The sequence below is a fragment of the Bubalus kerabau genome, chromosome 15 (assembly GCF_029407905.1).
Source record: "Bubalus kerabau isolate K-KA32 ecotype Philippines breed swamp buffalo chromosome 15, PCC_UOA_SB_1v2, whole genome shotgun sequence".
Lineage (NCBI taxonomy): Eukaryota > Metazoa > Chordata > Mammalia > Artiodactyla > Bovidae > Bubalus > Bubalus kerabau.
This window is the reverse complement of record NC_073638.1, coordinates 32,415,918-32,443,306: the sequence shown is the minus strand read 5'-3', so window position 1 is coordinate 32,443,306 and position 27,389 is coordinate 32,415,918. Positions and strand designations below refer to the sequence as shown.

The 27,389-nt window shown below is 39.0% G+C and overlaps 1 long non-coding RNA gene across 2 annotated transcripts in view; it reads right to left on the bottom strand.

Annotated features, from left to right (window-relative positions):
* The window catches only part of LOC129628855 (uncharacterized), a 102,580-nt gene that overhangs the window by 35,076 nt on the left and 40,115 nt on the right, over positions 1-27,389 (bottom strand). Inside the window, exon 1 of one of the 2 annotated variants that reach the window (XR_008702944.1) lies at positions 9,025-9,103. The exons of the other annotated variant lie outside the window; for it this stretch is intronic. This is a non-coding gene — a long non-coding RNA (uncharacterized LOC129628855). Of the gene's footprint in view, positions 1-9,024; positions 9,104-27,389 lie in introns of those variants that run through there. 2 annotated transcript variants of the gene reach the window in all.

Here is a 27,389-nt window from a genome sequence, read left to right as displayed (position 1 = left end):
CATTCCAGGTTCCTAGGCAATATTGTTCTTTATAGCATCGAACCTTGCTTCTATCACCAGTCCCATCCACAATTGTGTGTTGTTTTTGTTTTTGCTGCATCCCTTCATTCTTTCTGGAGTTTTTTTCCCCAATGATCTCCAGTAGCATATTGGGCACCTACTGACCTGAGGAGTTCATCTTTCAGTGTTCTATCTTTTTGCCTTTTCATACTGTTTATGGGGTTCTCAAGGCAAGAATACTGAAGGCAGAAGCAAGGCGGCTGCAATGGAGCAGAAGCGTGGCTGAGAAGAGCTACCCCACGTCCAAGGTCAGGGGCTGTGGTCGAGAAGAGCTACCTCATATCCAAGGTAAGGAGCAGCGGCTGTGCTCTGCTGGAGCAACTGTGAAGAGATACCCCACGTCCAAGTAAGATGGTAGGCACTGAGAGAGGGCATCAGAGGGCAGACAGACTGAAACCACAATCACAGACAACTAGCCAATCTGATCACACGGACCACAGCCTTGTCTAACTCAGTGAAACTAAGCCATGACGTGTGGGGCCACCCAAGACAGACAGGTCATGGTGGAGAGGTCTGACAGAATGTGGTCCACTGGGGAAGGGAATGGCAAACCACTTCAGTATTCTTGTCTTGAGAACCCCATGAACAGAATGTTGATACTAGCAGACTGCAAAAAAGCTATACATATATATTATTATTCCAGAAGCAACCATTAAAATAACTATAGAGATACACTAGAAGAACAACAGTGAAAAAACAAAACCTATGGGTAAATTAAAATAGAAGTGTTTAAAAGTTCAGGTATCCCACATAAAGATAGGAGAATGTAAAAAAACAGGAATGTAAAACAGAAGGAATCAAAAAGTTAAATGGTGGGTTTAAATCATTGAGTCAGAAAATTTATTAAAAGTGAATCCTCTAAAGATACTAAAAAATATGGTGGTGGAGTGGAGGTATCAAAATTCAACCATATGCTATCTATAAGAAACTCATTTCAAATATAATTATAGCAGTAGATTAATGATAAATAACAGGGAAAAACACACAAATATAAAACGATAGAAAGCTGAAGAGACTATATTAATATGAGACAAAATAATCTTTGGAGCACAGAAAATTAACAGAGACAAAAACATTACATAATGATAAGCAAGTTAATTCACTAAGAAGATACAATCTTAAATGTATATGTACCATAAAAAGAGAGCTGCAAAATGCCTGAAGCCAAAACAGAAGAGAGAAATAGAAAAATTTAAATACATCGTTGGAGTCTTCAGAACCTCTCTCTCAGTAACTGAACCACTAGGCAGCGTGTCAGCATGACTAGAAAACTGGAATACTTTCACCTAATGAGAAGAAAGGTTTACAGACACTCCCCCTACACGAACAGAATATACATTATTTTCAACTGCTCATGGAACATTCAAGAATACAGAGGTATTAATTTAAAAAGATACACACACCCAGTGTTCTTAGCAGCCAATAGCCAATATATGGAAGCAACTTAAATGTCCATTGACAGATGAATGGATAAAGAAAATATGGTATGCTGCTGCTGCTGCTGCTAAGTCACTTCAGTTGTGTCCGACTCTTTGCGACCCCATAGGCGGCAGCCCACCAGGCTCCCCCGTCCCTGGGATTCTCCAGGCAAGAACACTGGAGTGGGCTGCCATTTCCCTCTCCAATGCATGAAAGTGAAAGGTGAAAGTGAAGTCACTCAGTCGTGTCCGACTCTCAGTGATTCCATGGACTGCAGCCTACCAGGCTCCTCCATCCATGGGATTTTCCAGGCAAGAGTACTGGAGTGGGGTGCCATTGCCTTCTCTGATATATATATATATATATATATATATATATATATATATATAAAGAATGAAATTTTGCCATTTGCAACAACACAAAAGGACCTGGAGGGTCTTATGCTAAGTGGAATAAGTCAGACAGACAAAGACAATACTGTGTATTATTACTTGTACGTGAAATCTAAAAAATAAAATGAATGAATATAACAAAACAGACTCACGGGTATAGAGAACAAATGAATGGTTGTCAGTAGGGACAGGGAAGGGAAGAGGTGCAAAAAAACATTAGGGGGTTAAGAATTACAAACGAAGATCATGGCATCTGGTCCCATCACTTCATGGCAAATAGATGGGGAAACAGTGGAAACAGTGTCAGACTTTATTTTTCTGGGCTCCAAAATCACTGCAGATGGTGACTGCAGCCATGAAATTAAAAGATGCTTACTCCTTGGAAGGAAAGTTATGACCAACCTGGATAGCATATTGAAAAGCAGAGACATTACTTTGCCAACAAAGTTCCGTCTAGTCAAGGCTATGGTTTTTCCAGTGGTCATGTACGGATGTGAGAGTTGGACTATAAAGAAAGCTGAGAGCCAAAGAATTGATGCTTTTGAACTGTGGTGTTGGAGAAGACTCTTAAGAGTCCCTTGGCAGCAAGGAGATCCAACCAGTCCATTCTAAAGGAGATCAGTCCTGGGTGTTCTTTGGAAGGACTGATGCTAAAGCTGAAACTCCAATACTTTGGCCACCTCATGCAAAGAGCTGACTCATTGGAAAAGACTCTGATGCTGGGAGGGATTGGGGGAAGGAGGAGAAGGGCACGACAGAGGATGAGATGGCTGGATGGCATCACCGACTCGATGGACATGAGTTTGAGTGAACTCCGGAGTTGGTAATGGACAGGGAGGCCTGGCGTGCTGCGATTCATGGGGTCGCAAAGAGTTGGACACGACTGAGCGACTGAACTGAACTGATGTGTAAAATAAATGAACTGCAATAATATATTGCACAGCATAGGAAAAATAGACATATTTGATAATAACTTTAAATGGAGTATACACTATAAAAGTTTTGAATCACTATGTTATACACCTGAACTAATATAATACTGCAAATCAACTATACTTCAGTTAGAAAAAAAACAGATATTAGTTTAAAACATACTATATATATACATGGGCTTCCCTGCTGGCTCAATGATAAAGAATCTGCCTGCTAATGCAGGAGACATGGCTTCGATTCCTGGGTCAGAAAGATCCCCTGCAGAAGAAAACTGCAACCCACCCTAGTATCCTGCCTGGGAAATCCCATGGCCAGAGCAGCCTGGCAGTCTACAGTCCATGGGTCACGAAGAGTCAGACATGACTTAGTGACTGAGCATGCATGCATATATATAAACACACATATATAATATGCATTCTGTGTATAGTATTACAGAATACAGTTGACCCTTGAACAACATGGGTTTGAACTGCATGGGTTCTTTATATGCAGATTTTTTTAATAGTAAATACTACAGTACTGTGTAATCCCAGGTTAGTTGAATCAGCAACTGCAGAATCACAGATACAGAGGGGTGATTAAAAAGTTATACATGGATTTTCAAACGTGCATAGGGTTGGCACCCCTAACTGCTGTGTTGTTCAAGAATCAACTGTGTGTTTGTGTGTATACATTACAGGTATGACAAATTGACTCACACAATCATGCAATTATATAGGCTGGAGAAGCCCCACATTTGCCTTCTGTCAATTGGGGGCTCAGGAAAACTGGTGGCCTAATTCAGTCTTAGTCTGAAGGCTTGAGAATCAGGACCAGCAAGGATACGAAGGGCCAACATTTCAACTCAAGCAATTAGGTGTGAAAGATTGAATTCTTTCTCCTTCCACCTACATCTTCTGTTCAGGCTCTTAACAGACTGAATGATGCCCACCACCATGGAGGGCAAATCGATTTACTGAATCCATCAATCTAAATGCTAATTTCATCCATAAACATTTTCACAGACACAACTAGAAATAATATTTAACCAGATATCTGGTCATCCCATGATCCAGTCAAGTTGACACATAAAATTAACTTTTATTTTTTGTAAATTATTTATTTTAATTGGAGGCTAATTACAATATTGTAGTGGGTTTTGCCATACATTCACGTGAATCAGCCATGGATTGTACATGTGTCCCCCATCCTGAACCCACCTCCCACCTCCCTCCTCATCCCATCCCTCAGGGTCATCACAGTGCACCGATCCTGAGCGCCCTGTCTCATGAATCGAACCTGGACTGGCAATCTATTTCACATATGGTAATATACATGTTTCAATGCTATTCTCTCAAATCATCCCAACCTCGCCTTCTCCCACAGAGTCCAGAAGTCTATTCTTTACCTCTGTGTCTCTTTTGCTGTCTCACATATAGGGTCATTGTTACCATCTTTCTAAATTCCACATATATGCGTTAATATACTATATTGGTGTTTTTCTTTTTGACTTACTTCACTCTATATAATAGGCTCCAATTTCATCCACCTCATTAGAACTGATTCCAATATATTCTTTTTAATAGCTGAGTAATATATTCCATTGTGTATATGTACCACAGCTTTCTTATCCATTCATCTGCTGGTGGACATCTAGGTTGCTTCCATATCCTAGCTACTGTAAACAGTGCTGCAATGAACATAGGGGTACACATGTCTCTTTCAATTCTGGTTTCCTCAGTGTGTATGCCCAGCAGTGGGATTGCTGGGTTGTATGGCAGTTCTATTTCCAGTTTTTTAAGGAATCTCCACACTGTTCTCCATAGTGGCTGTTCTAGTTTGCATTGCCACCAACAGTGTAAGAGGGTTCCCTTTTCTCTGCACCCTCTCCAGCATTTATTGTTTGTAGACTTTTTGATAACAGTCATTCTGACCAGTGTGAGATGGTACCTCATTGTGGTTTTGATTCACATTTCTCTGATAATGAGTGATGTTGAGCAGCTTTTCATGTGTTTGTCAGCCATTTGTATGTCTTCTTTGGAGAAATGTCTGTTTAGTTCTTTGGCCCATTTTTTGATTGGGTCATTTATTTTTCTGGAATTGAGCTGCATGAGCTGCTTGTATATTTTTGAGATTAATTCTTTGTCAGTTGCTTCATTTGCTATTGTTTTCTCCCATTCTGAAGGCTGTCTTTTCACCTTGCTTATAGTTTCCTTTGTTGTGCAAAGTCTTTTAAGCTTAATTAGGTCCCATTTGTTTATTTTTGCTTTTATTTCCATTACTCCGGAAGGTGGGTCATAGAGGATCCTGCTGTGATTTATGTCAGAGAGTGTTTTGCCAATGTTTTTGTGTATGGTGTTAGGAAGTGTTAGTATGGTGTTAGAAAGTGTTAGTTTCATTCTTTTACAAGTGGTTGACCAGTTGGCCAGCACTACTTGTTAAAGAGATTGTCTTTTCTCCATTGTATATTCTTGCCTCCTTTGTCAAAGATAAGGTGTCCATAGGTGTGTGGATTTATCTCTGGGCTTTCTACTTTGTTCCATTGATCTATATTTCTGTCTTTGTGCCAGTACCATACTGTCTTGATGACCGTAGCTTTGTAGTATAGTCTGAAGTCAGGCAGGTTGATTCCTTCAGTTCCATTCTTCTTTCTCAAGATTGCTTTGGCTATTCGAGGTTTTTTGTATTTCCATACAAATTGTGAAATTATTTGTTGTAGTCCTCTGAAAAATATCAGTGGCAGCTTGATAGGGATTGCATTAAATCTATAGATTGCTGGAGAAGGAAACGGCAATCCACTCCAGCACTCTTGCCTGGAAAATCCCATGGACGGAGGAGCCTGATAGGCTACAGTCCATGGGGTCACAAAGAGTTGCACGCGACTGAGCGACTTCACTTTGGGTAGTGTACTCATTTTCACTACGTTGACTCTTCCGATCCATGAACATGGTCTATTTCTCCATCTATTCATGTCATCTTTGATTTCTTTCATCAGTGTTTTATAGTTTTATATATATAGGTCTTTGTTTCTTTAGGTAGATATATTCCTAAGTATTTTATTCTTTTCGTTGCAATGGTGAATGGAATTGTTTCCTTAATTTCTCTTTCTGTTTTCTCATTGTTAGTGTATAGGAATGCAAGGGATTTCTGTGTGTTAATTTTATATCATGCAACTTTACTATATTTATTGATTAGCTTTAGTAATTTTCTGGTGGTGTCTAGGGTTTTCTATGTAGAGGATCATGTCATCTGCAAACAGTGAGAAGTTTTACTTCTTCTTTTCCAATCTGGATTCCTTTTATTTCTTTTTCTTCTCTGATTGCTGTGTCTAAAACTTCCAAAACTATGTTGAATAATAGTGGTGAAAGTGGGCACACTTGTCTTGTTCCTGACTTTAGGGGAAATGCTTTCAATTTTTCACCATTAAGGATAATGCTTGCTGTGGGTTTATCATATATGGCTTTTATTATGTTGAGGTATATTCCTTCTATGCCTGCTTTCTGGAGGGTGTTTTATTTTTTATCATAAATGGATGGTGAATTTTGTCAAAGGCTTCCTCTGCATCTATTGAGATAATCATGGCTTTTATCCTTCAATTTGTTAATGTGGTGTATCACATTGATTGATTTATGAATATTGAAGAATCCTTGCATCCCTGGGATAAAGCCCACTTGGTCGTGATATATGATCTTTTTAATATGTTGTTGGATTCTGTCTTCTAGAATTTTGTTGAGGATTTTTGCATCTATGTTCATCAGTGATATTGGCCTATAGTTATTACCATAGATCATGTACTTGAAGAGAAGTAAAATTTTCTCAGTCACATCTGACTCTTTGCCACCCCATAGACTGTAGCCTGCCAGGCTCCTCCATTCATGGAATCCTCCAGGCAAGAATACTGGAGTGGGTTGCCATTTCCTTCTCCAGGGGATCTTCCCAACCCAGAAATTGAACCCAAGTCTCCTGCACTGCAGGCAGACTCTTTAATGTCTGATCCACCATACCCTGAGTCATAAAATGAACATTAATAAATTTTAAAGAACTGAAATAATGCAAACTATATTACTGTCATAGAATCAAACCAGAAATCAATGCAAGAAATATAATAGAAAAGTCCAAACACTTGGAAATTAAATAACATATTTCTAAATAAATCAAGGCTCAAACAGGAAATCTCAAAACAAATTTTAAAATATATTGAACTGAATTTAAATGAAAATATGACACATTAAAATACACGGGAAGCAGCTAAACTACTCCTTAATGAAAATTTATAGCACCAAAGGATTACATTGCAAAATAAAAATGTATCAAATAATATTCTGAAAAATCCACCTCAAAAAAGTAAAAAAAAAAAGAGCCCAAAGCAAAAGAACGGAGGGGATAATAAAGTGAAGAAATCAATAAAATTTAAAACAATAGAGAAAAATCAATCAAATCTAAAATGGAACTCTTTTTTAAAAATTAGTTAAACTGTAAACCTGACAAAAAACATACATTACCAATATTTGGAATAAAAGAGGGACTATCACTATAGTTCTCACAGACATTGAAAGGTTAACAGAACATTAAAATATCTCCACACACATAAATTTGACAGTTTAGATAAACTTATCTGATACCTCAAAAATCATACACTATGCCAAACTCACCTAAAACAAAACAGACAACCTGTACAGTCCTATAACATTAAAGAAATTGAATTCATAATTTATAAAAAGGAAAATTACAGATAATATCCCTCTAAACAAAGATGCAAAAAATCCTCATCAAAATATTGGCAAATCCAGAAACATATAATAATAATATAGTATAGTACTATACTATGGGGCTTCCCTTGTGGCTCAGCTGGTAAAGAATCTACCTGCAGGGAGAGCAAGATGGCGGAGGAGTAGGTGGACGTGGAGTATATCTCTCTCCACGGATACGTCAGGAATACACCTTCAGACACAGAAGTGCATGTAGAACACCAGCTGAGAGGGGATGGGTGTAACTGACCAGAGGAAAAGAATATATAGTGATAGTGATAGTGAAGTCGCTCAGCCGTGTCCGACTCTTTGCGACCCCATGGACAGTAGCCAACCAAGCTCCTCCGTCCGTGGGATTTTCCAGGCAAGAATACTGGAGTGGGCTGCCATTTCCTTCTTCAGGGGATCTTCCTGACCCAGGGGTCGAACCCAGGTCTCCCGCATTGTAGGCAGACGCTTTACCATCTGAGCCACCAGGGAAGGCCAAAGAATATATAGAACCACACAAAACTCGGTAGGATGAACTAGGGGGGGAATAGGGGTGTTAGTAGGACTAGACCTGCCCTCGGCAGGTGGGGGAACTGAAGCAGGGGTCCGATCCCCACATGAGGGGCAATTGTCTGAGTCAGACGAAAAACATTTAAGGCTGAGAGTGAAAGAGTTGAGCTGTGGCAGCCTAGATGGAATGAGAATCAGACAGTCCTTGCCGCAGCCACACATACCCCGGACACAGATACAGGTCCCCTGGAAGGCGCAGTGGCTGGGAGCTGGAGTTTAGGGATTGTGGAGCAATCCCAGGGCAAGGGCTGCTGTTGACTGTGGAGAGACAGATGGAGAGGAGGTGAGGAAGGAGATTGTGGAGGGAAGTGTCTGTGGAGGAAAGCTGGGCAGCCCTGGAAGCAAGGTGATACTGCTGAGTCACACTTAAGGGATGGAGCCATCACATAGCCTCTTCCTCCCCACACACCAGCATCGGCAGCTGAACAATAGAGAGGCTGGCCCATCAAACGCCTGACACACTGAACTACAGAGCAGGACCCCACCCAGGGTGCCCCTTTAAGTGACTGATATGCCAAACTACAGAGTAGGACCCCAGCCAGGGGGGCCCCTCTATGTGCCTGACACGTGGAACAACAGAGAAGGACCCCAGGCAAGGGAGCCTTTTAAGTGCCTGAACAGGCAGAGCTAGGGAGAAAGACTGGCCCAAGAGGCCTTCTGATCGCCAGCTACAACAGGCCGGAGAAAAGACTCTGATAGGGCCATAACTCCTGTAGTGGAGGCAGTCTGTGTCCCTGCACACTTGGTGCTGCCAGGGTCCCCACAAGCCAAGCAGCTGCGCCACCTTCACATTCAACTCTCACTGGGGCAGAGCTGCCACAGGCAAAAAGTCTTGCATCTATGTGCATAGGGTCACACACCGTAGAGTTAGTAAAGTAAAGTAGAAAACATGCATACTGAAAAAGCAGAGAGGCTGGAGCTCTGAGTGTTCTCACCTTATCCTGAAGGTCCCAGACAAGGCCCCAAGGTGATAGCTTATGGTGAATGGTGTTGGATCTCCAAAGATTTAACTCTGGACCAGGGACCAGGCTTGATCACTCAAGAGCTTTTGTGTAGCAGAGTTTTATTAAAGTGAAAAAGCGACAGAGAAAGCTTATGACATAGACATCAGAAGGGGGGTGGAGAGTGCCCCCCTGCTAGTCTTTAGCAAGGAAGTTATATACTTTTTAAATTAGTTATTATAATAAATCAAAAGAACGTGTCAAGATTGTAAAGATCTTACTAGACCCACTCCCATAATTTACATTTTAAGATAACAGGATTAGCCAGAAGGTTCTCAGAAAGGAGAAACTGTCCTCAAGTAGGATACATTGTTGTTATATAATCCCTAGTGCAGAGTTTAAACTGAGTTGTTTGTTGTATAATCATCAGTTCCAGGCTTAAAGAAAAAATGTCTTATGTGACTAAGACTAAGGAATGTAGAGAAAAAAAAAAAGTTTGTCCTTTCCTCCTCGAGAATTCCAGACCCCAATCTCCTCTTCAAGAGCCCCAGACCCCTCTCTCCTCGAGGACCCCAGACTTCTTATCAACCTGCCTAGGAAGTGACTCTCTCAGTAGTGTAGTAGTGTCTGACTCTTTGCAACCCTATAGACTGCAGGTTTCTCTGTCAGGGAGGGTGTTTTCCAGGGAAGCATACTGGAGCGTATTGGCCAATACTGGTTGCCATACCCTTCTAGAGCACTATATTTCCTGCTGCCCTAACCACCAACTCCCCTGAGTACCTGGTGCGGCCAGAACCCCTGTGACCCAAGCAGCTGCACCACCTCTACACCTGGCCTGCACAGGGGCAAACCCAAGTCCTCCAGGGCAGCCTCAGGAGCAAAACCCAGTGGACGACCCACATGCAGAGATAAAAATAAAACCACAACTGAAACCCAGGGGCAGTGTGGCTAAGGAAGAAGACCCAAAACCTTCCCACCAGCTGTATAAACTATAGATTAAATCCACATGATCAACTAGGCAGACTCTGTCTGTGCAATATATAAAAGGTCATTGAGAGCTCCCACAAAAGAAAATGCATTAGCTTTGATAGCTGTGGACATTGGAGATAAGAACACACAGGAGTAGGACCAGATTAGAATCTGAGTTGCCCCCACAGGTCCAGAGATCAGCACAGCATTAGAGGGCATCCTAGGGAGGTGAGGTGGACTGTGACTCCAAGCGAGGGAAAGACTCTGACAGCAGTGACTCAAGAAAAACAGTTATTATTCTCATGTTTTGACTTGTTCTGTAGATTCTTTTGGACTTTTTTCTTTTCTTTCCTCCCCCTGTCCCCATCCCGGTTGTAGTTGTCATTTTTATTAGCACTACGAAATCTAATTAAGCTTTTGAGCTTTTTTTTTTTCCTGTCACATTTTTTATTGTTGTTATAAACCTCTGCCTCTACGTTGGGCTTTTGCAATTTTGTGGCGTTCCCCCCACTTTTTTACTTTTCTCTTTTTTCAATTTTAATTTTTTAAACCTATTATTATTTTTTATTTTATTCCTTTGTTTGCTTTTCCTACTGTTCTTTTCCCCTTGCAGATAATCTTTAATGTATATAAATCTTCTTTATCTACCTCTATTTAACTTTTCATATCTGTTCTTTCTTTCCTTTCCTCTCAACATGTTAGTTTTGTTTTCATTGCTTTATTCCCCAATTGGCACCTTGCTTTCGTTTTGTTTTCCATTTTGTGCTTTAGTTAGTTTTGTTCTAGTAGATATAATTTTTGGTTTCCTTTGTTCACTGGGTCAATCTATTGTACTTTATTTTTGTTGGACTGTTTTGATTTTGCTTATGGACGTATATGTATATGTGTATATTCAATCACACTTTTTATTGTTGTTATAAACTGCTGCCTCTACATTGGGCTTTTGCAGTCCTGCAGTTTTCCTCCCCCTCCCCCCACCCCTTTTCTTTCTTCTTCCATTTTTTCCCTCTTTTTTATAATTTTAATTTTTAATTTTTTTAAACATATTATATATTTTCTACATTTATTCCTTTGTCTGCCTTCCCTACTCTCTTTTCCCCTTGCAGTTAATCTTTAATGTATATAAATCTTCATCTACTTCTATTTAACTTTGCATATCTAGTCTGTCTTTCTTTTCTCTCCTCTCAACACATTTGTTAATTTTGTTTTCATTGCTTTATTCCCCCCTTGGTACCTCGCTTTAGTTTTGTTTTCCAATTTGTGCTTTAGTTAGTTTTGTTCTTAACTGGTAAATATACAATCCTACCTCAAGAAACAAGAAAAACATCGAATAGACAACCTAACTTTACACCTAAAACAACTGGAAAAAGAAGAACAGAAAAACCCCAAAATTAGTAGAAGGAAAGAAATCATAAAGATCTGAGCAGAAAGAAATGAAAAAGAAATGAAGAACAATAGTGAAGATTAATAAAACTAAAAGCTGTTTCTTTGAGAAGATAAACAAAATTGACAAACCTTTGACCAGACTCATCAAGAAAAAAAGAGAGAAGAATCAAATCAACAAAATTAAAAATGAAAAAGGAGAAGTTACAACAGACAATGCAGAAATACAAAGGATTATAAGAGACTATTATGAACAACTACATGGCAATAAAATGGATAACCTGGAAGAAATGGACAGATTCTTAGAAAAGTTCAATCTTCCAAGACTGAACCAGGAAGAAATAGAAATTATGAACAACCCAATTACAGGCACTAAAATTGAAGCTGCGATCAAAAATCTCCCAAAAAACAAAAGCCCAGAACCAGATGGCGTCACAGAATTCTATCAAGTATTAAGAGAAGAGATAATCCCTATCCTTCTAAAATCCTTTCAAAAAATTGCAGAGGAAGGAACACTTCCAAACTCATTCTACGAGGCCACCATCACCCTGATACCAAAACCAGACAAAGACAACACAAAAAAAACAAAACTACAGGCCAATATCACTAATGAACATACATGCAAAAATTCTCAACACATTTTAGCAAACAGAGTTCAGCAACACATCAAAAAGCTCATACACCATGATCAAGTTGAGTTTATTCCAGGAATGCAAGGATTCTTCAATATACACAAATCAATCAATGTGATACACCATATTAACAAATTGAAAGATAAAAACCATATGATAATCTCAATAGATACAGAAAAAGCGTTTCACAAAATTCAGTACCCATTTATGATTAAAAGTCTTCAAAAAAAAGTGCATAAAAGGAACTTACTTCAACATAGTAAAGGCATTATATGATAAGCCTACAGCAAACATCATTGTCAATGGTGAAAAACTGAAAACATTTCCCCTAAGATCAGGAACAAGACAAGGGTGTCCACTTTCACCACTATTATTCAACATAGTTCTGGAAGTTCTAGCTACAGCAATCAGAGAAGAAAAAGAAATAAAAGGAATCCAGATCAGAAAAGAAGAAGTAAAGTTCTCACTGTTTGCAGATGACATGATACTGTACATAGAAAACCCTAAAGATAGTATCAAAAATTGCTAGAGCTAATCAGTGAATTTAGCAAAGTTGCAGGATACAAAATCAATACACAGAAATCCTTTGCATTTATATATACTAACAATGAAAAATCAGAAAGAGAAATTAAGGAGTCAATCCTATTCACCACTGCAACAAAAAGAATTAATTATCTAGGCATAAACTTACCTAAGAAGACAAACTGTACACAGAAAATTATAAAACACTAATAAAAGAAATCAAAGATGACATAAACAGATGGAGAGATACTCCATGTTCCTGGGTAGGAAGAATCAATATTGTGAAAATGACTATATTACCAAATTCAATCTACAGATTCAATGTGATCCCTATCAAATTTCCAATAGCATTTTTCACAGAACTAGAGCAAAAAATTTCACAATTCATATGGAAACACAAAAGACCTCAAATAGCCAAAGCAGTCTTGAGAAAGAAGAATGATGCTGGAGGAATCAACCATCCTGACTTCAGATTACACTACAAAGCTACAGTCATCAAGACAGTATGGTACTGGCACAAAAACAGAAATATAGACCAATGGAACAAGATAGAAAGCCCAGAAATAAACCCATGCACCAATGGGTACCTTATTTTTGACAAAGGAAGCAAGCATATACAATGGGGCAAAGACAGCCTCTTTAATAAATGGTGCTGGGAAGAGTGGACAGCTACATGTAAAAGAATGAAATTAGCACACTTTCTAACACCATACACAAAGATAAACTCAAAATGGATTAAAGACATAAATGTAAGACCAGAAACTATAAAACTCTTAGAGGAAAACATAGGCAGAACACTCAATGAGATAAATCAAAGCAAGATCCTCTATGACTCACCTCCTAGAGTAATGGAAATAAAAACAAAAGTAAACAAGTGGGACCTGATTAAACTTAAAAGCTTTTGCACAGCAAAGGAAACTATAAGCAAGGTGAAAAAAGACAACCCTCAGAATGGGAGAAAATAATAGCAAATGAAACAACTGACAAAGGATTAATTTCCAAAATATACAAGCAGCTCATACAACTAAATGCCAGAAAAACAAACAACCCAACCCCAAAGTGGGAAAAAGACCTAAACAGACATTTTTCCAAAGAAGACATATAGATGGATAACAAACACATGAAAAGATGCTCAACATTGCTCATTATTAGAGAAATGCAAATCAAAACTACAACAAGATATCACCTCACACCAGTCAAAAAGGCTATCATCAAAAAGTCTACAAATAATAAATGCTGGAGATGTTGTGGAGAAAAGAGAACACTCTTGCACTGTTGGTGGGAATGTAAACTGATACAGCCACTAGGGAAGACAGTATGGAGATTCCTTAAAATCTAGGAATAAAACCACCATATGACCCAGCAATCCCACTCCTAGGCATATACCCTGAGCAAACCAAAACTGGAAAAGACACATGTATCCCATTGTTCATTGCAGCACTATTTACAATAGCTAGAACATGGAAGCAACCTAGATGTCCATCAACAGATGAATGGATAAAAAAGCTGTGGTACATATACAGTGGGATACTGTGTAATCAAGCATAAGAAGAAATGCATTTGAGTCAGTTCTGATGAGGTGGATGAACCTAGAACCTGTTATACAGAGTGAAGTGAGTCAGAAAGAGAAAGGTAAATATTATATTCTAATGCATATATATAGAATCTAGAAAAATGATACTGAAGAATTTATTTACAGGGCAGCAATGGAGAAACAGACATAGAGAATAGACTTATGGACATGGGGAGAGGGGAAGAGAGGGTGAGATGGATGGAAAGAGTAACATGGAAACTTATATCACCATATGTAAAATAGATAAGCCAGCGGGAATTTGCTGTATGGCTCAGGAAACTCAAACAGGGGCTCTGTATCAACCTAGAGGGGTGGGATGGGGAGAGAGATGGGAGGGAGGTTCAAAACGGAAGGGATATATGTATACCTATGGCTGATTCATGTTGAGGTTTGACAGAAAACAACAAAATTCTATAAAGCAGTTATCCTTCAATTAAAAAATAAATTAATTTTAAAAAGTTAAAGGCCAAAAAAAAAAAAAGAATCTACCTGCAATGTGGGAGACCTGGGTTTGATCCCTGGGTTGGGAAGATTCCCTGGAGAATGGAAAGGCTACCCACTTCAGTATTCTGGCCTGGAGAATTCCATGGACTACAGTCCATGGGGTCACAAAGAGCTGGAAACAACTTTGTGACTTTCACATGATGACCAAGAGGGGTATAGTCCTGAAATCCAAGATCGATTTAGTATTGAATAATCAGCCAGTATAATCCAGCATTTAATACTCTATAAAGGAGAAAAATAATATGATTGTATCAGTTGATTCAGAAAAAAGCATTTGAGAAATTTTAATAACATTCATAATAAAAATTCTCACAAAAGTAGGAATAGAATAAAACTTTCTCAATCTGATAAAGACTTGATGTTAACCTGAAATTAATATCATACTTAATGGTGAAAGAATGCTTTCACCAATTATGATCAACTATAAAGTCTGTTCTCATCACTTCTATTTAACATAGTACTAAAAGTTTTAGCCAATACAGTCAAGCAGGAAAAGGAAATGAAAGGAAGGAAGAAATAATATTTTTTTCTATTTTCAGATGACATGATTTTCTACATAGAAAACTCCAATAATCTACCAAAAAAAACCCCAAAAACCAACTCACGGAACTAAAGAGTTTCATAAAGTCACAGGGCCAAGGTCAACACACAAATTCAACATATTTAGATATTAACATGGGCTTCCATGTTAATGGAAGTGGCTCAGCTGGTAAAGAATCCGATCTTGGCAATGAAAAATTGGAAAATAAAATTTAAAATATCAAACAGTTACAGTCACCACCAAATGAAATATGAAGTTATAAATCTAGTAAAACATATGTAGAATCTCTAAGTTAAAATCTAGGAAATGCTAAATGAAAGAAGTCAATAAATATTTAAATAAATGAAAAGTTTCACTATATTCAGCAATGAGAAGACTCAACATAATAAACGTATCAATTTTCCCTAAATTTATCTATGGACTTAACACAATTTCTATCAAAGATCCAGAAGATATAAATAAGCTGATGCTAAAATTTATATAAAAGATAGCCTGGAAAATCTCATGGACGGAGGAGCCTGGAAGGCTGCAGTCCATGGGGTCGCTAAGAGTCAGACACGACTGAGTGACTTCCCTTTGACTTTTCACTTTCATGCACTGGAGAAGGAAATGGCAACCCACTCCAGTGTTCTTGCCTGGAGAATCCCAGGGACGGGGGAGCCTGGTGGGCTGCCGTCTATGGGGTCACAGAGAGTTGGACACGACTGAAGTGACAGCAACAGCAAACAAACTACAACAACAAAAGCAATATTTGAGAGTGAATACAGAGGAATAACATGACCTGATTTTGGCTTAATATGTAGATAAAATAATCAAAACAGTGTGGTATTGGCAAAGGGATAGTCACATAGATTAATGGAGCAAAGTAAAGAATCCAAATTAGACCCACACTTACATGGCCAACTAGTTTTTTAACAAAATGCAAAAGCATTTCAATAAAGGAAGGATACATTTTCAGTAAATGTTGGAATAATTAAACATTCATAGGCAAAACAAAACATTCACACCTTATGCAGAAATTACTCAAAATGGATCATTTATCTACGTGCAACACCTAAAACTATAACACTTTTAGAGAGAAATGCTGAAGAAAATCTTTATGATGAAGGATTAGGCAAAGACTTCTTAGACATAATACCAAAGCCATGACCCATAAAAGAAAAGTCAATAAATTGGACTTCATCAAAATTTAAAATATTTGCTCTTTGGAAGACCTCTTAAGAGTATGAAAAAACAAATCATAAATAAGAAGAAAATATTTACAAATTGTATGTCTAACAATGGTTTCCAGGATATATAAAGAATGAACACACTCATATAACCATTGTCTAGATCAATAAATCAAACATGACTAGTATCCAGAATTTCTTGTTATGCTTTGTCTGAATCACTGGTGTTTTCTTAAAAGATTACTCTCATTATAGAGATGAGAAAACTCTAGCTCAGAAAGGTGGAGAGATTTGCCTAACCACACATAACAAATGGTAGAGCTGGTGTTCAAATCTGAGTCTCCTAAAGACTGAGGTTTTTTTCCATGTTAGGGATCTTTCTCCTATTATTAGCTGCATATTCATACTTCATGTCTTCCCGAAGTTAATGCCAATTGTTTACTTATATTGACATTTTAGGGATTAGCAAATGGAGTAGGTGACTTCATTTGGTCTCCTTGCCATATAAAGAAACTTTAAGTTACAACTGCATTCATTTATTCATTCATTCACTATGATATGCTCTGAGAGGGATAAAGAATTAAATATAGCCCCTATCCACCAGGAAAGTAATTGCAAAAACGGCTGACTTTAATATAAAGCAGAATGATGTGAGTACTAAATTAAAATATGAACTCACCTCACTGCCCTTCAATTTCTCCTACACATGGCCAACAAAGTAATCTTTCCTCCCAAATAACTTTATTCTCTTCCCATCACATACTGTCTACAGGATAAATTCCACATTCCCTTGTCTGGCATCTGACTTCTGCAGAACTCCACAGGTAGAATCCTCACCCCCAGTAGTGTTGAAACCAGATATACCTGGGTTTCAATGCCATGTCTATCCCTCACTAAATGTCTGGACTTTGAGCAAATGATTTACCCACTCTCAATTTCAGTGTCCATATTTATAACCAGAGATAACTATCTTCACAGAGTCTGTAAGCTTAAAGGAGATAATATACACAATGCCCTTTGCCCAGGGCTTGGCACATAGTATTTTGTGAGTGGTAACCATTAGATATCGAATCATTTTGAGCTGCTTATCATTCTCCAAATCCAATGTTATCCTACTATTATTGGGTTGGCCAAAAAGTTCATTCGAGGTTTTCCGTAGCAAAACGAACAAATTTTTTGGCCAACACATTCTTTTCTTTGGCATGGTCTGCTCAGCCTCTGTCTCTCATCATTTTCTGTTTGGTTAATTTCTACCTAAAATAGAAACCTTTGAGTTTTGATGTACCCAGTGAGGACATTCAGGAGAGATGCTCCCTATTTAAGAGAAGGAAGAGAGTTTTCTAAGATCTCAAGTACAGAGCTGGACCTCATGGTGTCCTACTGAGGTTTCTGTTTAGTGTGAGCTCTAAAAAATAACCAGATAATACAACTTCAAAAAAAAAAAAAAGGTAGACGTCTATGTACACCCACATCTGGAAAGAAAAGGCACAGGCGCTCCTCGATGCAAGAATTAAGCTGGTATTTGTATTATGGTGATTGGCTTTACCTTCTCATTTTGCATAATCTCTTTTTCAATGCTGAGAAGTGTAATTTCCCTTCAGTTCATAGAATAGTACTTGGAGAAGACAGAGAGGAAGTCTCTGCATTTTGTGAAAGAGAAAATTACCGGCACCCCTTTTGTTCCCTTAGGCAGGATTTGGATGGATTACTCATACTTAAAAAGGAAGGCGGCTTTTAACCTTAAAAAGAAAAAAAAAAGAAGAAGAAGAAAAGAAAAAGAAAAACTCCTTGCATTAACACAGTGCATTGACATGTTACTAAATCTGAGGAATTTTGAAGGATAAATTCCCAGACTTTATCCAAAACATGAAACAAATTCTTCAAACACGAGCTGCCAAGCTCATCAGCTTGTTCAGATCCCTGCAACTTTGGTCTCACCAAACTGCTCGCTTAGCCCCTTGATTGGCTGATTTAACCCCTCCAGCCTGATTGGGGTGGTGGGCACGAGGGCTCCTGGAGGGAGACTGTTCACCAAGCTCAGAGCCTTGGCCCCTTTTGGAAGATCAGACTTCTGGAATCGATTTGGGTCCAGAATTGCATTACCCAAGGAATGTGGAGTATGCACAGTCCTTGATGACTTGTGAACCACACTTCCTGAAGCTGGCCACCAGCCAGAGCTGAGGCCATCAGCATTTTGAAAATGAATTCTTTCTGAGACAAAGAACAATCCACACGATTTCTGAAATCACTGAAGTAGAAAGCTTGCCTGTCAGTAACATAAAACCTGGCTGACGTTTAGACCCCTTTGTGTTTTTTAGGGGATGAGGGGATCAGATGTCACCCCAAAATGTCTTTTCCTTTCAACAGCAGGCATTGCAAGGCATTACATAGCCTGGGATTGTATCTTGCTGACACTTAACTGCTCTACTCTAAGATTGTTTCTCTGTCCAAAACATTGCCCACTAACTGCTCAAATGACTCAACAGGCAGCACTAAGTGTGGTAAGGAAAGACAAAGAAATGTGATGATTCTCTCTAAGAACTTAAAGCCTAGGGGCAAGAGGAGCCAAGGATATGTGAAGGATGCTTCAAAGTCCAAAGAAAGCAATGGTTTGGAGGGGTATCCTGCAGAAGTTTTGTAGGAAAGGGTGCATTGTGGAGACATGACTAGAAACAAGGAGAACATTCCAGCTGTTGAGGAAAGATGGAGATGCAGACTCAGAAGTGGAAGTCAACAAAATTAGCTATCGGTGTGCAGCTGGAGTGGAGAAATCCTAGCCTGGGATTATGGCAAGATACGCACAGGAGAGGAGGAGGTGGTGGTGAAAAGAGACACATGTGGGGGTTTAACCTTGCTTTATTTTTGCAAGTAGATGATAATTATGGTTATTTTCTTACTCTCTACTTAGGCAAGGAGTATTTTCACCTGATGTCTTTCTGACTATCTTATTTCATTTCTCTCTCGTTTGGATCATTTCCTTCAAAGTCAAAGTTACATCCCCTGAAAATGTGCTCTTGACCCATAAAAATCACATTGGATCTCAAATTCTACAATATAAGTCACCACACTAAGTAGTTCTCCTTTATGCAAGGGGAGAAGGCTATCTTTTTGAATCAGGAGATGCATGCATGGGGCAATCCCAACAGTTGTATAATTGATTATCTAACACTCTTCAGGCATATCTGACATATTTACCCCGCCCCCATTACCAAATTTTGGCAACTTAGATGGTAATAATGATGATACTTTACCATCAATGCACATTTTCACATATATTTCCTATTGAATTCCCCTTTCTGTTTATGAAGAGGGCTAAGAAAAATCTACCTGAAATGTAAATATTTTCTATTCCTTAGTGTCAGAATTACAAATCTATTCATAGCCAACTCATCATATCAGTAATAAAAAGTAACATTCTCAAAGCATATTGAGATGTTAGTGAAGCCAGTGTCTCCCAGCAACCCCCTAATATTGATCCCAATGAATTGCTGCTGCTGCTGCTGCTGCTAAGTCGCTTCAGTTGTGTCTGACTCTGTGCGACCCCATAGACGGCAGCCCACCAGGCTCCCCAACCCTGGGATTCTCCAGGCAAGAACACTGGAGTGGGTTGCCATTTCCTTCTCCAATGCAGGAAAGTGAAAAGTGAAAGTGAAGACGCTCAGTCGTGTCCTACTCTTAGCGACCCCATGGACTGCAGCCGACCAGGCTCCTCCGTCCATGGGATTTTCCAGGCAAGAGTACTGGAGTGGGGTGCCATTGCCTTCTCCGATCCCAATGAATTGGATCACACCAATTACAAGGGCTTCCCTCATAGCTCAGTTGGTAAAGAATCTGCCTGCAATGCAGGAGACCTCGGTTCGATTCCTGGGTTGGAAAGATCCTCTAGAGAAGGGATAGGCTACCCTCTCCAGTATTCTGGCCTGGAGGATTCCATGGATTGCAGTCCATTGGGTCGCAAAGAGGCAGACATGACTGAGTGACTTTCACTTCACCAAATTACAAGGGAGGGCTTCCCAGGTGGTGCAGTGGTAAAGAACCCACCCGCCAATGCAGGAAACTCAAGAGACTTGAGTTTGATCCCTGGGTCAGGAAGATCCTCTGAAGGAGGGCATGGCAACCCACACCAGTATTCTTGCCTGGAAAATTCCATGGAGCGTGGTAGGCTATAGTCCACGGGGTTGCAAAGAGTTGGACACAACTTAGTGAGTGAGCATGCACAGAATTTCAAGGGAAACCAGGGCCAGCCTGACAGAATCATTTCAAGTTGAATTAATCTTTCATGAGTTTCAAAATTTCTGCTGCTTAAAATAACACAAGAACTGTTATTTTTTTTTTTAACCCTGTTTCTAGACAGAGTTTAACCAATGAAATTAAGTTAGCTTGAGTGTACATTCTTTGAGGCATGCAAAGTGTCTAGCATGGTCCTTTGGTGAACAAATTAGGGAATAGGTAAATGAATGATGGCTTATTTTATTTTTTAAATGAAGCTTTTTTTCATTAGTCAGGGATGGGCCAAACAATATGAACTGGTTGGAGATGGTAGTAAACAAAACTGGTTAAATCACTCAGTGTATCTTAAGGTGGTATTAAGTAGAGTGTTGTAGAAAATCGTTAACCCATTGGATCAGAAATTGAGGTAATTGTAATTGTTATCATCATGGACTACTGCCAACTGATTCAACTAACTTCCCACTGAGCAGTGTATGGTTTTCGAGAGACCCCAACATTTCACAACATGTCTCCCCAGTAGGGAAGTCACCTTAAAGATAATCTGATCTAGGTCACGTGTTTAGAAGGAAAAAACAAATGCCAAGGGAAGTGCTATAACTTGCCCAAAGTCACATGTTTACTACCGAGCATGAAAGGTCTTCTCCTTCTATTATAATAATAATAATACTCCTTCAACTGCTCCAGGGCTCCATGCTATGGGCTCACGGGAAGGAAGAAGAGCCAGGTCAAGGGGAATCAAGGAGCCCAGGATGCTGAACCCAAAAGGTCTACTGAGGAGGGCTGAGCTGGCTGTTGCTTTAGAAACAATTAAGCAGTTACTGAGGAATGTTAAACTGGGATGCACAAAGCCAAGAGACTGTCCAGGTGAAGTAAAATGCAAGAAAAGCCTTGTTGGTGAAAACATGGAGAGGGAACATCACTGGAATCCATTCAGTAACCTCCACTGCTGCAAAGATCTGCCCAAATGCAGCAACATCAGAGGAATTCGAGTTTCTTCTGCAGTTTGTGGAAGAAGGATAAAGTGGCTCATGAGAGTTTCATAGCTGACATGACTGAACGAGATGCCATGATTTCCAGGGCTGCCAGAGCAAAAATAAAACCGAGGACCGCAAAGAAATGACAGGGTGCTCAGATCCAAGCAGAACAAAAGGGCAGAGAATTGCCAGGAGTTGTTTAAAAGAAAAATATCTTCACCCTAATGTCAAGGATATAAAATCACACACAAAAAAGAAAAGAAATTGTGTTAAGATTTATCTTGACACGTTACCGTGGCAGATAAAGGCAAGGCAGCAAAGAGTGCTGTGTAGGAGAGGATTAAACAGTTTTCATAGCATGAAAAAATGGGACTGAGTGGAATGTGAGGGAAAGGTTTCCATCTCAGGCTAGAGTTTGGGAGAGAGAATGTCTCTGTAACCCACAGGGAGGAAGCAACATTCCAGGGGCTAGGGTCAGTGGAACCCTGGGATGAGAAGGATTTCTCCCCCAGTTTTTTTTCTCCTTGAAGCCTTGGCTTCCAGAATTTCATCCACTCTTGGACTTGCAACACCACTTCTCCTGAATCATCATCATCTCTTCCCAGTCACACTTTGTAACCAGCATACAGTTAAAGGAGCAACTCCTTGGCACAGTTCATCAGCTTTGTCTGTCCAAGGCTGAAGACTCACTTCAAGACCAAAGGCATTATGAAGTTGCTGACAGCTCTACCTATGAGTGCTAGTCCGTGGTGTTCCTGAGAAGCCATAACATGATACTATTAATGGTGACATATATGATCCAGCATATGCCCACTCCTGGGCATGTATCCAGAGAAAACCACAATTCAAAAGATACATGCACCCCAATATGTATTGCAGTGCTATCTACAGTAGTCAAGACAGGGAAGCATCCTAAGTGTCCATCGATGGAGGAATGGATAAAAAAGATGTGGTACGTATATACAATGGAATATTACTCAGCCATAAAAAAGAAGCAACTCATTTATAGCAACATGGGTAGACCTACAGATTATCATACTAAAAGTGTAAGTCAGACTGAGAAAGACATTTCATACGATATCAAAGATGTCATATGGTATCATTTACATGTAAAATCTAAAAATGTGTTGCAAATGAACTTATCTACAAAATGTAAATAGACTCACAGACTCTGGAAACAAACTTATGGTTACCAAATGAGGACAGTTGGGGGCAGGGATAAATTAGGTGTTTGAGATTAGCATATACACACTACTATATATTAAATAATCAACAAAGACCTACTGTATAGCACAGAGAACTGTACTCAGTATTCTGTAATATCTTAAATGGGAAAAGAATCTGAAAGAAATGGATGGATGTATATATTTTGCTGCACACCTGAAACTAATACACATTGAAATCAACTATACTCTAACATAAAATAAAAATTAAATTTAAAAAAATGGTGACCAAATCATTTGAGATTATTCAGGAGGAAATACACCTATTTCCAAAGTTAGTCACAGGAAGAGGGAGAAGACAAGAGTTTCTCCTAGTCAGCAATTATTGATGTTGTCCTCCCACAAAAAAAAGGTTTTTTTAGTCCTTTGGGAAGTGTTAGCTTCCAGCTCTTGAGAATGGAGCAGAGGTGTGCAAAGTAATACCAGCCCAGTGGCATTAATTTCATTTCCATCCTCTCCAATACCAATGAATAGTTTCTTGGCTGAAAGAAGTCAGTTTTCAAATTCCCCCAATGAAAAATTTTCTGAATGTGACTTCTGATACACATTAATGTTGACAAGTTGGACTGCCTGGTCTATTGTTAGTTTAAAGCTGATGAACTGGCCCACCCCTTACACTGTCAGTGCGAAATAAAAAACAGACTAACACTTATTCTTGAAGTGAAAGTTGCTCAGTCGTGTCCAACTCTTTGTGACCCTGGACTATACAGTCCATGGAATTCTCTAGGCCAGAATACTGGAGTGGGAAGCCTTTCCTGTCTTCAGAAGATCTTCCCAACTCAGAGAGCAAACCCAGGTCTCCCACATTGCAGGCAGATTCTTTACCAGCTGAACCACAAGGGAAGCCTAACAATACTGGAGTGGTTAGCCTATGCCTTCTCCAGTGGATCTTCCCGACCCAGGAATCGAACTGGAGTCTCCTGCATTGCAGGTGGATTCTTTGCCAACTGAGCTATCAGGGAAGCCCATGTTCTTAGAATGAGCCAATTTTCTGACTCTGGTAAGTGACTAACATGGAAGACCCCAAATACATCACATTTGCCCTGAAATTTTGATAATACCAAATGATGTCCCCAAGAGATGTTCAAAGAAGAAAGGAAAAATAGAGATGCCACAGATGCTGCCTGGAACAAAGCTGAAAGCCAACACTTCAACCATTGTCACCTCTTAGGAAGGTTATTCGTTTTTTTTTTTTTTTTTTAAACTGTCACTGATCACTTATTTTGTGCCAGGTGATATGAAGATAATGAATGTTATTCTTGCCTCAAGAAGTTCATAGTGTGAAGAAGAAGATGGTAAAGTAACCAGACAATTCTAATTCAGAACTGAGTACTTGCCCCACCACAACCCAACACCCCTTCAAAGCATTGGACAAATTCTCAGTTCAGGAATCAGCTCACACCAGCTCCTTGAACAGTTGGATCTGCAACTGGAAACCACAAGATTAGGGGTGAAATTTCATTCAGACGTCTCTGTAACAGCTACTCAAGCCATCACCGGACCCCAGAAGAAGGCTGGAGCTGCATTGGAGAGTCTGCTGCCAAATCCGCTTGCTGACTTCGTCTGTGTCATCGGCACTAACATCACACCTCCTCAGCATCTCGGGGCAGAGCCCAGTTCTGACATTTTCACACTCAGAGCCAGTCAGACACAGAAACTAATGTTTGTGTTGCTGACAGGTCATCCTCTTTCATTCCTCTGACATCAGCCAGTCTGCTGTGTCTTTCCTCCAACAACCCTCATTGTGGATCACCAGGCGCTTAAAAAACAAGACAGGAAGTAACGCTTGCGTCATAGAGACCATCCACAGGAGATGAGTAATTTGTGGGGTAATACTAGGTGTTCTAAGTGTCCTCATCCCATCCTCTCCTGCTTTCAAGTTTCTCAGCCCATGTATTTGATTCCCCCACACCCTTTGGCTGATGAAGAGAATCCTGGAGAAGCTGGCTTTCTGCTCTTTTCAAGGACACGTCAGCCTTTGCCTCCAACCTGCTAGCCCTTCATTCAGGAAGTCATTACTTTGCTTCGTTGTCTCCCATTAGAAGTTTCCCCTCACAGGTTCCTTCTCAAGGTAATCACCTCAGATGCCTGAAAGGCACTCTAGACACTTGGGAATGTCTGAATACCGAGTGCTAAGACCCAAATCACAAGAGTCTCTTGAGAAGATACTCAAGAGAAGACATCTCTTAACTTCAAAGTATATAAAACACAGTTCCTCTTCAAGTTAAAAATGCTTTCATACTTTACCCAATATGTGTACAATTTCTATAACTATTACAAAAAGAGCTCAAGTTTCATATCTCTTTTTGGATGCCATTTAAAACTTTTTCTTAACATAAAGATAAACAAGATCAATGATCCCACCCTTCAGAGATAGTTAACCATTGCTCAGTTTCTCTTTTCTTCCTATTACCCTGTAATTGGCAGCTGGAAACTTATGCTGAGGACAAAGGCCAATCAAGTACCCCAAGTTCCCACCCATCCCCTACCCCCACCCCCAAATAAAAGCTGAAATTGTTAGGAGTGAGGTACCTCCTCACGGTTCTCTGCCCCAATCATGTAACAGGCACACATACACACAAAAACATGCTGTATAGACTGGTGGGTGCATAAAAAGATTACTAACAGAAAGAAGGATTTGGGTTAGAAGTCAAAGAATTGACTAGAAATATGATTCACAAGCCTCATGGGGAGTGTGTGGCATTTTCTCATCCTTTCCTTTGAGATAGAAGACCTAGTTCTCCCACCAGGCCAGTGCAGGAAGAAGCTCCAAATGGCATGCATGGAGCAAGAAGGAAAAAAACAGTGCTTTGGGCTAAAGCTTTGCAATTGCTGGGGTGAAGGAAGATTGGAGATGAGCATTAAATTGGAAATTAAATTGAAATTTTAAAACAAATTAAATTCCCTGGATGGGACTGCACTTGCTAGTAACTGAAAATGAATAGGAGCAGTATCTGCCCAAGACATTGTGAAGAGGCAAAAAAGAGAAGTTTGAACATTTTCACATGAAGGGTTTTAATGCTCTTGAGGGAGCTTCTGCCCATAGAAAAGATTATTTTTGGTTTAAAAGGTTTGACTGATATTCAATTTACTTAACTTATAAATTCAAACACCCCATTAAGTGCAAATTACAAATCTTATAGTCATTTATATGTCTGATAAGTTTAACAATAATTTTTAAGGATCTATAAATAATGTTTGCTCCCACTTATAACTATAGTTAATTAGGCACTTCAACTATGTTAAGCTAAATTTGTAGATGTAATATATTCTGATTCCTTTCTAATATTCAGTTCTGTGACTCCACAAACAGAACCTTTATGAGTACTAAATAATTCTTATGTATATTAAATAATTCTTATAATTTAAAAATATGGTGACCCTAAAATCTTCCTATATAGTCTAATACTTTGCATAACATTTCAACTCAAACCTGCAAGTCTAAATTAATTACTCAATCATATTATTCAAATTGAAGTTATAATGCAATGAATCTAAGAGATATGTTCTATAAAACATTTAAAGTATATGAAATATATTATGTATGCAGGTCCTTTATTATTATAAAATTATTAATATTATGGTTTTTAGTCTCTTAAATATTTCTATCCTTCATTTAATATTTTCCTATGATTAAGAGATAGACCATCATTCAAGGAAGACAGTTATTTGAGTTTGCCTACCCATGAAGCAGGACACTGTAGCTAACCATGGTTCCTTATAACCAGAGATCCTGGCTGGGAAGAAATCTTGCCACCATGGATGTCACTGATAACAATTCTCAGGCACCCCAACTATAACACAAAACCCGCCCTCTGAAGTGTTATGAAAGCTTTTGAGTCTCTGACTACTCTCAGAAATGCACATCTTTCTTCTAAACTTGATTAGAATTTTCATTTTTCTCCCTCTCAATTGATAAAATGTATTTTCATCTAAATCTAAAGAACCCTGTGCTCAATGGTACCCTTCAGATAAGTGAGCATGTTTTCTAATTGTTTAATGACTGAAAATGAAGAGTTAAAATCTTTCTAATTATAGGCTTGCTGATTTCTCCTAGTAGTTCTGTCCATTTTTAATAATAAATGGAGGAAAATGAAAGCATTTATAGTTGTGTGCCACCAAATACTACAGATGAGACAAAATGCTCCTAAAAATTTATTGTCAGGAGCATTTGTCTCATAACTTTACTTTGATGTCTTAATGTCTCTATGGTATCTACTTATATAACTAAACCACAATTATTTAATTATTCACCTTTAGTCAACCACTGTATTTCCCAGTTTTTCCCTACAATAACAAACACTGTGGTGTGTTTGTATATAAATCTCTGCAAAATTCTCTGATTTTTTGTTCAATAAGCAAATCTTGAAATGAGATTACTTGATCAAGGAATGTGAGCATATATGACCCTCAACAAGCACTGCCAAATCACCCTCCAGTGAGGTGGCTCCAGTTTCACTTGCCAGAAATAAGACCTGAGTTTCTGTTTAAATAATCTTTACCAGCACTGATTATTGTCACTGAAAAATATATGCACTTATTAGGAAAGTGAGAAAAAGAAATATTTTGTTGTTTTAATACCAATTTCTTTCATTATTATGAACTTGAACTTTTTATCTAAGCAATAAGCTGAGATAAG